Here is a 14177-nt window from a genome sequence, read left to right as displayed (position 1 = left end):
GCCCTGTCGCCGCGGCATCGGGTCAGAGGCGTCCCCGGGGACCGCGGGAAGGTGGAGGCGGCCCTCGCTGCCGTCGTCTCCTTCGTCGTGAGTAACGCCGCGACAGAGGCCGCGGGGCACCCGGGAGGGGCCAGACGCCCACCCTGGCGCGGAGGAGGCGGGGCTCTGGGAGGGGCTCCTGCGGCAGTGGCTCTTCCCTGGGGGACAGTGCCCCGAGCGAGCGAGCGAGGACGCCGTCCGTGCAGCAAGCCCCGGGCTTGGGTGCGTGCGCCTGTGAGCAGCACCCTCCCCCTCCTTAGGCCTCAGTTTCTGCACCTGTAAAATGGGGGCTCGCGACACTTCCATCACCACAAAAAAAATCGGGATTTCGTCCAGCATTTTCAGAATTCCCGCCCCCAGGCAGGGGCTGAGAAATCAGAGCTGGGTCAGGTTCTCCCGTGTGGACGTGCAGAGCTCTGGGATCTCCTCTTGCTGCATTAGAACTCCTGAGCCTGGAGAGCCCTAGAGGCTGGGGACTAGCCCCTTCCTGACGGACCAGGCCTTCTGCAATCTAGGATGTGACAGACAGGAGACATAGCCACGCAAGTAACAGTGCCAGCTCAGATTTATTGAGCACTTACTGTGTACCTGGCTTTACATGAGGCCTATCACATGTGTTATTTCCACCTCACCGCAACGATACCTGGTAGGTACTGTTCTCGCCATCCCCAGTTGACTGAGGAGGTGTTTGAGGCCCAGAATCACAGAATAATAACCAGTCGAAGATTTCCCAGCTAACAAGTGGTTGAAGCAGCAGTCCACAGCCTTCCCCATTATACTGTTCTGAGAAATGTTTGACCTGGAAAGCAGAATGGCAGGGAAAATGACAAGGGCCTACCAATGTTAATAATACATACCATGAATTGAGTACTGAATATGTGTTGGGTGCTGGACTAAGGGCCAACATCCTTTTTACTGCTGACAGTGACTGTACACTTCTAGGTTTTGTTATTTCTCCTTCACAGAGAAGGCTCATAGAGGTCACCTCTATGTCTCAGGTCACACTGCTGCTAAAAAACTGGATTCATCAGTGGTGCACTCTGCCTGCCTATTTATCGCTCTTAGGAAGACCCCACTCTTAAAAAAAAAAAAAAAAAACGAAAGGAAGACCCCACTCTTCTCTGAGCTTCCCCTTCTGTAAAAGGGGAGGCTTGGGCCAAAAAATGAACATTGTTTCCTGAGCTCACATTCTTTGATTTTTAGGTAGCATTGACATGACATCTGGAGTCCTGGGTGTGTTCCCAATTATCCGTGACTTGGGAATGCCTTGGCCAAGTCCCCTGCATCTCTGAGCCTCGATATCCCCCTTCACAAAATGTATAGACGAAATGATCCTCATTGCGATGGCACCTTCTGGCTTTAATATTTTATGACTGCAGATGAAGAGACAAGTTGAGATTCTGCAAACCTTGCAACCCCAGAGAATTTCTAATGAATGTGAATCTGCTACCTCACTCAGAGCATCCCTGGTGGTAGGCTTCCAAGGACAGGTACTCTCCATGGGTGAAGGGGAGCAGCAGCCTCCAGATACTCAGCAGTAACTGCTGGGGGAGGCTTACTCCTGCAATGGTTCCAGCCCACTGCTCAGGTCAGACCAACCCAAGGCTGAGTGCCAGCACCCCCACTTCCCAGCAGGGTACCTGGAGCAAGTGACTTCTCCTTTCTGTGCCTCAGTATCTACATCTGTAAAATGGAGGTGCTGATAATACCAGCTTCATTTAAGATTTGGTGGAAAACATGCAAAAAACCTAACACTATTTCTGGTCTAGAAACCCCTCAATAAACACAACTGGTATTGATATAATGTCTGTGGTGCCATCCTGGGAATTAGGAGAGTTCCTGAGCTTTGGACCCTGCCACCCTTTGCCCCTTGGGACCACGGTGGTGTTAGGAGTGAGGGAGGAGAAGCAGGGCCCTGCTGAGTCATCAGGGAACCCACGTAAAAGGACAGGCCGCCCCCACCCCTGAGGCTGCTGGTGTAGGCTGCCAGGCCTGATGGTGGCTGAAGTAGCATTAACGGGCATTCCTGCACATCGCTGGCTGGACGCAGCCCCTGGGGTGGGGCAGAGGCCATCTGAGGACAGAAAAGGCACAGGAATTGTGTCAAGAGTCCTGCTTTGTGTGCCAGGGGCTGCAGCTAGGTGGAGGCTCGTGGTTCAAGATGAGACAGCTGAAGTGCTTGCTGTGTTCCAGGCTTTTATGAAGTGCATTCACATCTGTTGTGTCCCCAGGACAGGACTGTGCGACACAGGATGGGATTTTCCATCTGCAGTGCAGAGACTCTACTCCTGGGTGCCTGTGGGTGAGCTGCAGGGAGGGGGTCAGAAGTCCTCAAAACTGTGTGCAGGATTGTATGAGTGATTCTCTAAGAGGTGCAAGATCCCAGAATGTCAGGAGTTCTAGACTGAGGAGTCAGAAGAACTGGTATAAGACACCCTGATGCTAGAAAATGGCATTGTGTGATGGCTGGTGGCTGAACCGGCCACCCCCACCCTTGTAGCCCCCTTCCTTCCTTCCCTTCTTTCATTATCCAGTCAACAAACGTTTCTTTTTTTTTTTTTAAGATTTTATTTATTCATGAGTGACACAGAGAGAGGCAGAGACATAGGCAGAGGAAGAAGCAGGCTCCCTGCAGGAGCCTGATGTAGGACTCGATCCAGGACCCCAGGATCACACCCTGAGTCTAAGTCAGATGCTCAACCGCTAAGCCACCCAGGTGTCCCTCAACAAACATTTCTTGAGACCTGTTCCAGGCCTGGGCCTACACTGGGGATACAGCCACAGAGATGGGAGTCCCAGCTCCTCTTACCATGAACAAATAAGGAGCCAGTTTTATAAGGGCTGATAGAAGGGCAAGTCCAGGGCCTGTGGGAGTTACAGATTGGGCCTCCCGACCCAGCATGCATTGGGGGAAAAGTTAGGGAGTCAGCAGGTGAGTCCTTTTTCAGTGTCTGTAGCCTTGGGCAGATCGCTAGCCTTTCTGAGCCTCAGTTTCCCTCTCTTTCCCATAGGCTGCATGGTGCCACTTTCAGGATGGGGTAAGGATGGAGGAGATAAAGGATTCCCCTTTGGAATAGGACAGGGGGAAGAGAATTGGTGTGGGAGTCAGGGATCTGGCCCCAGTCCCCTCTCTGCCTCATCTCACTGGGTGACCCCAGACACCTTCCCAGGGCCTGTTTCCTACCCACACAGGGAGCCTGGCTGCCCAGTTTTCCATGGGCAAATGCACAGGGGCAGTGGAAGCTCCAAGAAAGGTGAGCAATCAGGGAGAGCTTCCCAAAGGAGGTGGCATAGCCAGGGCCTGAAAGATGGAGAGCAGGCATCATGAGAGAATGGAGAGGGATCGCTGCAGAACCCTTGGGTGTGATGGAGGAACGGGGGTGAGGCCCTGGGCAGGTAGAAGGGAGGGGAGGAGTGGGGTAGCCCTTGAGCCCTAGCACTCACTAACTGGTGGAGTTAATGACAAAGAGCCAGTCTCTGGGTCAGAAGGGCCTGGGTTTCAAACCTACCCATCATTGCTTCATTAAAGGCCCTGGGGGCAGGGCTGGGGTGGCTGGGTGGCTCAGTCTGCTAAGTCTGGCCTTTGGCTCAGGTCATGATCTCAGGGTCCTGAGATGGAGCCCTGCGTCAGGTTTCCTACTCAGCACTTACGTGCGCGCGCGCGCGCGCGCGCTCTCTCTCTCTCTCTCAAATGAATAAATCTATCAATCAATCAATCAATGCAAGCTCTCAGTAAGATTTTCTTCCTAAGTCTCAGTTACTGCTGTCTGGGAAATGGGGGTAAAGTAACAACCCATTCAAAAGGTTGTTGGATACTATATGATGCCAGTTGTAGGAAATATCCAGAACAAGCAAATCTACGGAGAAGAAAGTGGGTTCGTGGTTGCCTTAGAGCTGAAGGGATGAGAGGAACGAGGCATGGTAGGTAAGGAGCATGGGGTTTCTTTTTTGTGGGGATGAAAATGTCCTAAAATTGACTAGTGGTGGCTGCACAGCTCTGAATATACTGGAAGACATTGTACACTTCAAGTGGTTGCATTGTATGGATGGTACGCGAATTACATCTCAGTAGACTGTCACCAAAAAACAAAAGATTGTTGGGAGGATCTGGAGCTGCCACATGGCAGCACATTGTTAAGTGCTGCCTGAATGTTTGCCCTCACTGGCATTGTTAATTCCCTCCCAGCACCAAGTCCAACTCTCCCTCAGAGAGAGTTGACAGGCTCCTGGAAGAGGGAGGGACCCTGGCCCACCCCTGGCTGGCTGGGGGCCCCAAGCAAGGTGTGTCACCTCGATGAGCCTCAGTTTTCTCATCTGTGAAAAGGGGGTGATTTTCCAGGCCTTGGCCTCCTCTTGAGACACTGTGAAGCTCAGGTTAGACTCTGGGTTTTGCTGGTATGGATGCAAGGTTGGATGCGTCTCCACTTATAGGGAGAAGGGCAGGGAGGTTGGATGTTCCCTCTCTGCCCAGGGTGGGGCTGGCTCGGCGCATCCTCTGATCTTGAGTACTGAGCGCAGATTGCATTTCAGGGCGAAGCTGGAGTGAGTTGTCTTGCTGTCAGGTGTGAACTAGGGAAAAATAGTGTCCTCCAGAAGGGGCTGAACTGAGGCTCGCAGTGACTGGTCCGGTACCTATACTTCATACATACAGTACAAACAGTACTGTTTCTATTGTTTTCATTAATTTCACAATCATCCAAAGCCTGTTGTCACTCCCTCTCAGCTACCTTGTCACACAGTGAATTGTGTCAGGGCTCCATCTCACCATCCCCTTCCCAGACCATCAGCTTCTCCCAGGGCAGAGCCTGGATGCCCCTTCCTGGCACTGCCCTTCTCAGACCCAGCCCTGGGGCCTGAAGAAGCTTCTCCTCTGTGCAGCCCCAAGCCCCCTTCTCGCCCCCTTTCTCTGGGCCTGCAGGTCTGGCTGAGCAGGGAACTGAAGGCCGGCTCCCGCCCTCTCCTTCCGCCCAGCCGCTGGGGAAGGTCACCAGGCCACCCCCCAGCGGGCTTTTCTGGGCATTCTGCTCTCACTGCGGCTGGAGCTGGAGCTAGAACAGGCTGAGTCCGACTCAGCATCTCCTCCCACATGTCTCCCTCTGCAGAGCGGGGAGCCAGGCTGGGGACTCAGCCAGGGCCGCAGCCATGACCGCAGCACCCCTGTTGCCGTGGGGGCAGAGGGGTGTGCGTTCGCCTGATGGGTGCTAATCCCCACTCTAAACCCCCACTGCCTGCCCTGCAGCTCCCTCAGAGCTCTCTCCACACAAACTGCCTGCCAGCCACTCCTTCTTCCCCCTTTTTTCCTGGTTCCCATTTGCAGGCAGCATGGTTGTCTCAGGCCCCAGCTTGCTGGGCTTCCCTGGGCACCTGTGGTACCGGGGCGTGTTGTGCATTGAGAGGAAGAATAAGGTCCCACTACACCCCTGCCACGAATGGGTGGGCAGCCCAGAGTGCCTTATGGAATCTCCCTGGGTCTCAGTTCCCCCATTTGTATGGTGTCGATGATCTTGAAGGTATCAGCACTAGAATCCATCCTTCTGGTTTCTCTTTATCTCCCCCTGACCTTGACTCTTTCACCTTGGAGCTGGGTCTCCTGTGTGTCTGAGCAGGGGCCTCAGCAACCAGTCCAGGCAAACAGGAGAGAGCTAAGATAGGATGGGTGATGGTGCAGTGGAGAAGCCCAGCTCTGGAGCCTGCAACCTTGGGCAGGACACCCCTTCCCCCGCAGGCCAGGCCTTACCTCCCTGCCCCTCAGTCTCTTCATCCATAAAATCGGGAGTTTCAGACCCGAGTTATTGGACGGGGACCCCTGTGTCAGACACAGCACTAGCAGGTGCCTATCAACAGGGGCCTCCTTCCCCTGCGAGGTCCAGCCTAGCCTCCCAAGCCTGGGGCTGTCAAGTCGAGGTCCCTGCAGACAGTGTCAGGGGTGGGGGATGAACTAGCGACAGGCATTTTGTGGCCAAGATGGTTCCTGGGGTCAGGCAGGAAGGTGGGGGCATTGCTGCCTCCAGGCCATGTGTGTGATCCCAGCTCAGTGGTGAACAGAAGGTGGGGAGGCCAGAGCAGGCTCCTGGAGGTCGGCAGGTGGGGGCACAGAGCTGTCCAAGAGTTTGGCGCCCTGTTTGCTCACTTGTTCACACTCAGCACACATTTGGTCAGCATCACCTCCCTAGGGCCATGGCGCACCTGGGCCTGTGAGGACAGAACAGAACCAGGCTGTGTGCCAGCCCCTGTTCTAAGCACCTTATGTGGATTAACTTACTTTTATCCTCACAACACCAGAGTGGGATAAGCACTGTTCTCATTTGCCACAGAGAGGTTAAGTAACTTGCCTAAGTTACACAGCAGATAGGTGGTCGGCCTGATGTCTGAAACCAGGCAGTCCTCTAAGGTCAGTGACAAAAGGTCAGTCTCCTCACTCCTCTTCCCAATGCCCTCACTGGGGCTGACTTCACTTCCTGCTTGTTCTAGAACAACCAACCCACTGGATCTCAGCCCTCTAGCCCTTGTTGTTACTGCTGTCCTTGCCTGCAGCGTATTTTCTGATCCTCTTTCTCCTCTGACTGACCAGCCCATAGTCATCTCTCAGTGCTCAGCTGTGGCACCACCTCTTCCAGGAAGGCTTCCATGATGCCCTTTTCAACTCCTGGCTGGCTTAGGCTCCTCTGCTGTCTTAGCTCCCCCATCTACCACTTCTTTCTCTTGTTGCAAGTGTTTGTTAACTTAGCTGCCTCCCAGCAGACTGTGAGCTCCTTGCCCTCACCTTGGCACCTGCCGTGCCTGCCACCATATGTGATACAGAGATTACTGGGAAATATTGAATGACTAAGTTTTTTTAAAAAAGATTTTATTTATTCATTCATGAGAGACACAAGAGAGAGGCAGAGACATAGGCAGAGGGAGAAGCAGGCTCCCTCTGCGGAGCCCAGTGTGAGACTCGATCCCAGGACACCGGGATCACTACCTGAGCTAAAGGCAGACGCTTAACCACTGAGCCACCCCTGACGAAGTCTTAATTGTTAATAATCTTGTGAATAGTGGGCAAGTTCTAGTGTCTCTGTTTCACAGAGGAAGAAACTGAGGCATAGACAGAGAGATGACTTGATCTATGAAAATCGACCTAGTAGTAACAGAGCTGGCATTTGCTGGAATGGCCTCAGTCTTCAGGAAGAGATCTTGGAAGGTGTCAGAGGACTGTGATAGTAGCCCTTACTTGGGGTCTGACAGACAATCATCAATAATAAAAATAAAAATAATAATAATAATAGTATTAATAATCAAATAGCTATCCCATTTCAAGAGCTTTTACTGCTCCTCAGGCCCCATGCTTAAGCACGCTGTGTGAATACTTTCATTTACACTTTACTCTTTCTCTATGAAGTGCTATGATTAACCCTATTTTGTAGTTGGGGAAATAGAAGCTCAGAGAGGTTAAGTGACTTGCTCAAGGTCACACAGCAATGATTTACCAAACCAGAGTTTAAACTTTTCAAATGATTTTTTAATGGTTAAAAGTCCAAAGGGCCAAAGGGTAGACAAAGCAGTCTCCTTTCCTCTCTTCTGTCGCCAGCCACCCAGCTCCTCCCCTGGAGGTAATCTCAAGTGTCCTTCTGAGCAGGTTTGTGTGTTCACAGACAAATCTGGGCTTGTGTTATTGAGAGCCATGTTTAAACCCATACCTCTGAGGTGCCCCATTACCCACTGAAGCTCAGGGCTTGACACAGAGTGCTCACCATGCTCTGGCAGAGATATGAGGCCACCAAAAGCCTTTGTCCTCTGCCCCAGGCCCCTCTCCCTACCGCCATTGTGCCTCTTCAGCAGATGGCTGAGTGCCTGCCTGGCTCTACTCTGCAGCAGAGCCTGGGCTCTCATCCAGGGCCCTGCCCAGCGATGGGGGAAGGGCTGCAGCAGGCTCTGGGGGACCTCTTCAGCCCAGTCTGATACCCATTTTATTATCCCTCATGGAGGCAGCCCAGCGTGAAGGAACAGCCCAGGCAAAGGCAAGGAAGCCAGAGTGAGCACAGGGGCTACACAGGTCCCTTGGTCTTTGTGCACAAGGAGACTTGGGTCTGAGTCCCGGTTCCACCCCTTACTGCTATGGAACCAGAAGGACCTCCTTCAGGAGCCTCTGTTTTCTCAGGATATTGGAGGATTAAGGGACAAAGGACCTGAAGCTGTAGTAGCCCCCCGCCCCCTGCCATCTCCAGAGGTTGGTCGTTGGCTTGTTTTAATTATGAAGATCTCTGCTCTGAGCTTTTCCAAACTTCCATCTGACTCCTGGAAAGCAGAGATGCAAGACCCTCAGCAATTCCTTCCCACATGCAGAAGGAACTGAATGCTAATAAACATAAGGTTGTATTGTTGTTGTTGGCATTATTATTACTCCTACCTGGTATATAGACTCCAAAGCCCCTCACCCCTACCCCACTCCCCAGGTGACACTCTAAGGGGAGCCCTGTGGCAGGAGTTCACTTTGGGGGGGGGGCAGAGCAGCAGGAGGTGTATGCGCAGGTTTGAAGATTGGGGGAAGGGGGCAAACAGGGAGCTGGCTGGAGTTCAGGACAGAGCACAGGGCTGGGAATCCGGTGTCTGGGTCAGTAGCCATGCCTGGCTGAGCTCCAGTTTCCTCTGTGGAATGGGGGTCATCTGTCCTCTCCCATTAACATCGTGGGATTCGCGATGCTCAGGCAAGGAACTACAGGAGAGAATATTTGCACCTGTAAAGCAAAGATCACAGTCATGTTGCACAGCTGCTAATTGTACACTTAGAAATGGTAAATTTTATGTTATATATATTTTACTATGATAAAAAAAATATGTGCAGAAAAAAAAGAGGATTTGGGGGGTGCCTTGGTTTAGGTCATGTTCTCTGGGTTCTGGGATCAAGCCACACATTGGGCTCCCTGCTCAGCGGGGAGTCTATTTCTCCCTCTCCCTCTGTAGCTCCCCCTACTTGTGCTCTTTCTCCACCCCCCCCCCCCGTCAAATAAATAAATCTTAAAAAGGAAAAAGCGTATTTGAATTAATTGCCATATCAGAATAACAGAGCCCACTTTAGAGGAGTTAATATGGACAATTTTTTTTTTAAGATTTTATTTATTTATTCATGGGAGACACAGAGAAAGAGAGAGAGGCAGAGACACAGGCAGAGGGAGAAGCAGGCTCCATGCAGGGAGCCCGATGCGGGACTCGATCTCAGGACTCCAGGATCACGCCCTGAGCCTAAGGCAGGCGCTAAACCGCTGAGCCACCCAGGGATCCCAATATGGACAATTTTGAAAGGCCAAACAGGAAGGTGGTTACCCCAAGTTGTGAGCGGGACCCATGGAGGATGGGCCGGCTGAAGGCACTGAAGCTTTGGAGGAGACCCTGGCATGCGCAGAGAGATGAGAAATAGCCCGGCCTCTTCCCACCTGCCAGTCTTTCTTCAGCGCCTCCCATTGGCTGACTCTAACTAGAGTCAGTTGGCAGAGGAGCCTGGGAAATGTAGTTCACAGGATTGAATACCTGGGATGCCAAGCGAAGCAGAGGAAGGGCAGGGAACGGGTCTGAGATCACAGAGCAAATGACTGTACAGTTGTCAACATTTAAAAGCTGGGTGATTCGACATAAAAATCTGGATTCACAGCTTTTCGCGAAACACCCTTGGGCCCCTGACCTTGCAATGACCCTGGAGACTGAGAAAGGAAAGGAAGACAGGGCGGGGTCAGTGAGGCCCACCTCTGCCTAATTGTGCTGGGGCACTGGCCTTGGGCATGCATGCGGAGGAGTCCTGAGAAGCCTACAAGGTCTCCAGTGTTCTGACTGGCACTTGGTGAGGCATGAGGAGACCCCAGGTCCTCTGGAGCAGGGACACAGGGGAAGCCATGAGGACCCTGAGCAAGGTGGACAGGGCAGGCAGGGCCTGGGGAGCTGGAGGGACTGGATTGGCCTCTAGAAAGAGCACACTGGGTCTCCAGAACCATGGGAACCTTCCTGTCCTAGCTCTTGGAGACTCTCTGGTCCTGCAAAGGTTTTGATTGTTTGCTTTTTATTTTATTTTTCTTTCTAAGGCTGTCAAACCCTGTGTTCAGACCAAATCTTCCAGGAAAGCCCAGTGCATAAACTCTTGGCAGAACTATCCTGGAGGAAGTGGCTGGATGGCCTGAAGTTTGCCTCTGAAGATCCCTGAGGGGCTGTTCAGGAAGGTTCTCAGACCTGTCCAAGGTCACATGTGACATTGAGTAGAGCTGTGCTTATGCCACAGGCATCTTGGCTCCTGGGAAGCTGAGAGCACTGGCTCTGGAGTCCGTTGGACTGGGGGCAAATCCTGGCAGTAGCTCAGTGACCTGGGCCAAGGCCCCTCACCCCTTTTAGGAGAGGATCCAGTACATCCCTCACTGGGTGTGGGGAGGGCTAAAGGGGTTTATGCTTGTCAGGGCCCCACCCAGTGCCTGGGAGTGGAGTTGTTTGTCATGGTTACCAAGGAGACAGTCCCATGCCTATAACAATGACCCAGGCTGCCCTCTGAACCCCAAGATGGGGAAAACTTCCCAGATTCCCTCTTGTCCTCTTCCTGCTCCCTCCCAGGCCACACAGACAGCAAGAATTTGTCCTCTGCAGAGATGTGCAGGGAGAAAGTCTCCTTTTTTTGATGAAACAGCGATGAGGTGATGTCTGGGTTTTTTATATCCTCGTTGCTGAACTGGTGCCAGACATAAGAGTCCAGGCCAGATTCCATTAGCCACATTTGTCCTGTGGGCTCCTGGTCCTGAGGAGAACTTCCAGGGGTCCAGTGTGAGACCCAACAGCTGGGAAGATGATGGCCAGGGCCAATAAAAGCGGTTGTAAGATGTGACACCTCCACTGGAGACCTAGGCAGGGTCTTAAGAGTCTGCCTCACTAAAGAATCTTTACATTAAAAAAAAAAAAAAAAGACATTGTTATAATTTTTCTTCTTGCCAATGTAAGAAATCCTCTGAGGTGTAGGAGTTACTACTAACCCCATTTTTTAGAATAAAGCGAGGCCTAGATAGGTTAATTACCTTGCTCAGAGGAACCCAGTAGTTATGTGTCAAGTCATGGTCTTAATCCTGTTGATCTATTGTCACTCAGACTTCAAAAACCTGAATCCTTATTATTATTCTGCTCAACAGAAGGATCAATGGTCTGGAGAATTTGAAATTGTTGGCAATAATCTTATAGGATTATGTTTTAGATGGGGAAGGAAATCCCTCAAAGTAGCATGCACTTGTTAAAAAAATATTCAGTTACAAAAATGTCTGAAGTAGACAGTGAAAACCTCTGTAACCCTACTCTCCAGAGATAAGCTCTGGAACCATTTAGGATATATACTCTTCTAGACCCTTTTATGCATTTACAAGTAAATGTTAATGTTTATGGCTTTTTTAATTTATTTTTTTTAAGATTTTGTTTATTTATTCATGAGAGACATAGAGAGAGGCAGAGACATAGGCAGAGGGAAAAGCAGGCTCCTCCCAGGGAGCCCAATGCAGAACTCGATCTTAGGAGATCTTAGGAGCCTGAGATCATGCCCTAAGCCAAAGATAGACACTCAACCACTGAGCCACCCAGGAGTCTCAAAAAGATTTTTTTTTTTTTTTTAGATTTTACTAAGGATTTTATTTTTAAGTAATGTTTACACCTAACATGGGACTCACAACCCCGAGATCAGGAGTTGTACACTCACTGACTGAACCAGCTGGGCACCCCTGATATTTATGTTTAAAGATTATACATTCTGTTTTGAAGCTTACTTTTTGCAAATAAGAGCAGCTCTTGAAATGCAAAGGTTCCCAAGGGGGCAGATTTGTGGCAGATCTGGTGGAGAAAGCCTTTGGCAAAGTTTTGTGCAAAATTGTATGTTGTGTGTGTGAACACTGTTGAGGGATAGTGATTATGAGTGTCATCAGAATTTTCAAAAAGACTCAGACCCAAGCCCCTTGTTTTCCCAATGGAGAAAGTGAGGCTGAGAGGGGAAGGGTAGGTGAGTGGGGAGCCCAGCACCTCCGATGGCCTTCAATGGGGACAACGAGGATGCTGCAGTGTGTGGTCCTGGGCATCCTGCCCTGGCCCCGAGAGGAACTGCACCCTGCATGCAGAGCCAGAGGAGGGTGAGGGAGTCAGCCTTGCCTGAGACTCCTGCAGTCCCTGCCAGGAGAAGATTTACAGCCACCAGGAGCTTGAGGTTACAGAGAGTCTGGTGCAGCGCTTGGGGAGGATGCTGCCTGCAGTGCCTGCAGTGGGCCGGCTTCTGGTCAGGCCTGGCTCCTCCAGGCTCTGGAAAGTCCTCCAGAGAGCAGCCCTGGAGCATGGGGATGGACAAGGGGTAGGATTGGAGGGCACCACTGGGATCAGACGCCCCTGACTCCTATCCAGTTGATGTTGGGACCCCAACCCTGGAGACAATGGATGCTGAGCACAGCGCCTGGCCAGATTCTTGTTACTATACTAGTAAACAAGAAGTTACTAGAAGGAGAAGGGGCAAAGGACAGAGTGACCAGCACAGGTAGAATGACATGAGGAATTTGTTAGGGGGTCCAGATGGCTGGAGTTCAGAGCCTAAGGGTGAGGGAGGAGAAGGGAGAGACTAGGAGCATCGTGGCATCGTGTGTTAGAGGGAGTTGGACCAGGGAAGTTCCTGAGAAGGGCTCAGGCAGGGGCTGACCATGTATCAGATGCAATATCTGGAGGCTCGTCTGGAGGCTGGATTGGAGGAAGCTAGGAATGGGAGGATGATGAGGAGGCAACTGCCATTAGCCACGTGCCACACTAGGGGGAGTGTAAACAGGGCTGGACCACTGAGCCAGCCAAAGGGGCTCACACCTTTGCTGCCCCAGGTCCTGCCCCTGCTGGACCAACAGAAACTCCTCACCATGGTTTCATGCCAGCATCCTTGTGACCAGCCGAGCATCACCCCTGCACCTCCAAGCCCACCTCTAGCTCCCAGATAGTTCAGGAAGGTGGGCATTCATAGGGTGAGTAATCATAACAGTACCAGGCTTTTCTCCATGGTATCTCCACATTGGCTCCAGAAGGTAGGGACTATGACTCTCCCTGGTTTACAGAGGAGGAACAGGCTTAAGATGGTTGAGAAGTGGGACCCCTGGGTGGCTCAGTGGTTGAGTGTCTGCCTTTGGCTCAGGGCCTGATCCCAGGGTCCTGGGATTGAGTCCCACATCCGGCTCCCTGCATGGAGCCTGCTTCTCCCTCTGCTTGTCATGAATAAATAAATAAAATCTTAAAAAAAAAAAAAAAAAAAAAGATGGTTGAGAACTTTGTCCAAAGTCCCAGAGCTGCAGACTGGTGGCAGACAGAGCCAGGACCCAGATCTAGGGTTCCTAGTGCCATTGAGAGCTCCTGGGTCCTCTAAATCCAAAGACCAAACTTAGCCCTGCATCGTTTATTCTTTCACTTGATTTGTTCGTTCGTTCATTCACATTCTCATGAGCCCCACTGTGTGCCTGGCTCTGTCAGGCACTGAGGGGCAGCAGTCCCTCCACTCCCAGGGTACTACCCTGTGTGCATTGAACAACAGCTTTAGTAGAAACAAGATGGTAGGGATCCCTGGGTGGTGCAGCGGTTTGGTGCCTGCCTTTGGCCCAGGGCGTGATCCTGGAGACCCGGGATTGAATCCCACGTCGGGTCCCGGTGTATGGAGCCTGCTTCTCTCTCTGCCTGTGTCTCTGCCTCTCTCTCTCTCTATGACTATCATAAGTAAATAAAAATTTTTAAAAAATGTTCTTTAAAAAAAAGAAACCAGATGGTAGGACCCAGGAGACCAGGAACACTGCCAGCTCCATCCCTTGATGGCAGGTACCCGTAATGTCCTCTTCAAGAACAGCATCTGTTTAGTACTTAGGCAAGTGATCTAGTCGGGGGCAAGGGAATCAGCCAGCTTGGGGGTTACTAGGTAAAGGGATCAGGCAGGAAGCCAACTGGGGGTGGGGGTGGGGGACAGTGAAGCGATGGCTTCCAAAGGGCAGTCCATGGGAGGTTATGAGGTATTCCATTATCTAATGAGTGAGATTTGCAGGAGAGACTCAGAGTTTGGTGAGGAGCAAATGGGAAGCCCCTGGGGGCAGAGGGTGGGTGTGGGCCTGCCAGAATGGGGTGGCAGAGGCTGCTGGCCAGGTGAG

The 14177-nt window shown here is 51.7% G+C and overlaps 1 protein-coding gene across 1 annotated transcript in view; it reads left to right on the top strand.

Annotated features, from left to right (window-relative positions):
• Window positions 1-14177, top strand: part of AP1B1 (adaptor related protein complex 1 subunit beta 1) — an 82876-nt gene continuing 68699 nt past the window's right edge. Inside the window, exon 1 of the mRNA XM_072803146.1 lies at window positions 1-87. The gene's annotated coding sequence lies outside the window, so the exon portion shown is untranslated. The remainder of the gene's footprint in view (window positions 88-14177) is intronic.

Source organism: Canis lupus, chromosome 27 (genome assembly GCF_048164855.1).
Source record: "Canis lupus baileyi chromosome 27, mCanLup2.hap1, whole genome shotgun sequence".
NCBI lineage: Eukaryota > Metazoa > Chordata > Mammalia > Carnivora > Canidae > Canis > Canis lupus.
Note: the sequence above shows the minus strand (reverse complement) of the source record. Positions and strands in the feature narration are given on the sequence as shown.